The 3,239-nt window shown below is 42.7% G+C and overlaps 1 long non-coding RNA gene across 1 annotated transcript; it reads left to right on the top strand.

Moving 5' to 3' along the window:
* Window positions 1–303: 303 nt before the first annotated feature.
* Window positions 304–2,945, top strand: LOC129144329 (uncharacterized). Its single transcript, XR_008548671.2, has 2 exons — window positions 304–443; window positions 2,133–2,945. It is a non-coding gene; the product is annotated as an uncharacterized LOC129144329 (long non-coding RNA).
* The last annotated feature ends 294 nt before the right edge of the window (window positions 2,946–3,239 follow it).

Here is a 3,239-nt window from a genome sequence, read left to right as displayed (position 1 = left end):
ATATATAAAAAGATTTATTCCCACTGGTTTATAACCAACCAATAAATAGTATGCCTGTTATATATAGTTCTGTGCATTGGGTTGCCAGTCTCCTTCCTTCTTTTACCTCATTTTTGTTGGAAGTGGAGATGATGCAATGTTATGGGTCACTTCTATTAGCGTCCCTGGACTACAGTTCTACCATCTATTTTTTAAGCTGTTTTATCTTGTTATTATAAGATCTGCATATTTGTGGCATCATATATGTTATTAATAGTTAACATCTATGGTAGTCACTTCTTTGGTTAGGTCAGAGACTAAAATCTGAAAATTAGAAATTCATTCTTTATTTCAGGTGTGTGCATGCTGTTGTGTTGATCCCTCTCCTCTCCCAGAAAAGTCATTGTAGGCCCAAGTCGTTGAAGGGACAGACTGTGAAAGAACGGATGCAGAGCATGGACTAAGTATGCAGTGCCCACTGAATCGAAAATGTTGCTGAAGTTGCTTTTCTGCGATTGTCTAACATTCCTCTGAGTCACCTTGTCTGCTGCTTAAAAACCCCAAGGCATTTTCTTCACTGTCTTGTGGCCATTGCTATAAACTCCACTCTGCTCTTCCTATGTCAACTACCACACAGTCTGTTTCATTGCATGGCCCTAAAGGCAGAGCCATTTTTCCAACTTTAAGCGCACTAAGGGTATCCTGTTTCTGCAAAATCAATGGATGTTAGTGGTTCTCTTTGTTGTTCTTGTTGCTGTTTTTTTTTTTTTTTTTTTTGACGTATGAGGCCATTATTGGAGTAATGTGAAAAATATTTTTTCCTCCAGAAGTTATTAGATGCTGCTATATACAATATTTTTTCTATCAGTACACTGTAATGTATCCCAGCTATGCATTTTATATTTCCTAAAACTTCACTTCTGAGAAGGCCCTTCACGAGTTTTTAAAAATTCGTGGCCCACCCAGCAGCATTATTATGTCTTTTGGAGTCTAGCCTCATGGTCTTTCTGTTGATTTTCCTGCTGTCAACATGTAATCTGTGAAATGAAACAAAGGGAGGGGATCCAGGCCAAGACTTGGTGACATTCACTTATGACAGTCGGCAGTCAGACACTATGTGCAGAGATCCTCCAGATCCTGTTTAACCAGCATCTTTAGGAGGTTAAGAGCCCAGCCCTGTCAGAACCACTATTCATTATCATTGACCCTTTCACCAGAATGCACCTGTGGGTGTCGGCTACTGATTTTCTCACCTCCAGGCAACTCAGGCTGAGCTGGGAGCAGAAATCTTAAGCTCTTGTCACTAAGGACTCTTCTGTGCTTCCTCTGTATCACCGGTCGTAACTAGCATAATGCTTTACCCACAGGGGCTCAAGAGATGCATTTGTTGAGCTCAACAAATTGAGAATCCAAGTAGCTAGATAAGCAGAGATGTTATAGTGTAGAGAATTGGATAGGGTAAGCAGAGGAACAAAACAGATTGTCATTTTGTTGTTGTTGTTGTTGTTGATGATGTTTCTAAGAGTACAAAAATTGTGACTGGCATCTGCTGGGGAATCCTAAGGCAGGACTTTAGTCCCTGACCCCCCTAAATTCTCACTACATTCATGGAAGCTGCTTTACTCCTTTCCACCTTAGGTATTTACTCTATAATTAGAGGATAAAATACACAATTTCTAAATGCTAGTACTATGACTGATATAGAATTTATTTTGGACACAGGTGAATCTTGAAGTCTGCAAAGCATTTCAATTACCAAACAGAGGCCAGGCACGGTGGCTCATACCTGTAATCCCAGCACTTTGGGAGGCTGAGGTGGGTGGATCACCTGAGGTCAATAGTTTGAAACCAGCCCGGCCAACATGGTGAAAGCCCATCTCTACTGAAAATATAGAAAATTAGCCGGGCATGGTGGCTTACGCTTGTAATCCCAGCCACTCAGGAAGTTGAGGCAGGAGAATCACTTGAACTCAGAGGCAGAAGTTGCAGTGAGCCGAGATCATGCCACTGCACTCCAGCCTGGGCAAAGGGAGTGAAACTCCATCACAAATATGTGTATATATATAAAACTAGACAGAAGATAGGTCATCTGTGATTACTATGTCAAGGACAATTTTAGAATACTTGTTAAACTCACCTCTTTCTTTTTACAGCTGGCCAGGACACAGTCAGTATCTACTGATACCTTGAATACCTTGGCTGTGTTAACTGTTTTGACCCAACATGGAGTGAAGATGTTGGTTGTACCTTGAGATGCTGACATCTGGCTGAAGTCCAGGGTCACTGGCCCAAGACAGGTCATTCAGCTGTTTGAAAAAAAAACAGAAGAGAGACCAGGCCATCCACTGAGGTAATCTCCATGCAGCATGGACCACTGGTTCCAATGAACCCACCATCACTATACTTCTCAGGAATCGCTGGTCACTAGACTGAGAGTTCTGTGAAAGCTGAGATCATATCTTACTGATCTCTGTGTTCATGGTTCCCAGCTCAGGGTCTAGCACTGTGGGAGTTCTCAGCAGAGTGTTCATCAATTATTGAAAAAAAGCAATTGCAAACCTCCTCTCACCTGTATTCCTGTCCCAAATGTCCTGTTGGGGGTGCTGAGATTTCTCCCAGGATGCAGCAAATCCCTTTCCTTAGGCCCGCCCTTGGCTTACACCATTCATGCCCCAGGATCCCTCTCTGTGGGACATTGGTGGAAAATGAGTCTGTTCTGAAGAAGTCCTCTTATGGTTCCCCCTGTCATTAGGAGCAATGTCTTCACCTAAACTCCCACTCTCTGGGTTGCCACAACACCCCAATGTGGGGGAACTTCCATATTTTCTTAAAATGCTATGTTTCTGTTCTTTCTCTCATGGGCTTGAGTTCCTTTGGGGAGACATTAATATCTGAATCCCAAGTGTTTAACACAGTGTAAAGAAAATTAAACACCCAATAAATATTTATGAGATATCATTTGGAAACCTCCTTCAACTGTAAGTACAGAATAATATTATAAGTATCACTGTTTTGTATACTAGCAAGGGACACTTACTCTGGCACCTGACCTAGGGCAGAGCTTTTTATGTAAGAATGGATGTCTCCAACCCTTCTCCCAGCATGGTTATTCCCTCTAACCCACACTGACCTGAAGAGCATCCACTGCTATGGCAGCCCCAAGGTCGAGGCTCCTGGGTCTGGGACGGGGTTCATGGTCACATCTTCCCCCTCTTGGAGTTGCTGCTGCCCCTCACTATAAACCAACTCTGAGCCACCCT

This window comes from Pan troglodytes, chromosome 1 (assembly GCF_028858775.2).
Source record: "Pan troglodytes isolate AG18354 chromosome 1, NHGRI_mPanTro3-v2.0_pri, whole genome shotgun sequence".
Lineage (NCBI taxonomy): Eukaryota > Metazoa > Chordata > Mammalia > Primates > Hominidae > Pan > Pan troglodytes.
This window is presented reverse-complemented; position numbering and strand designations above follow the sequence as displayed.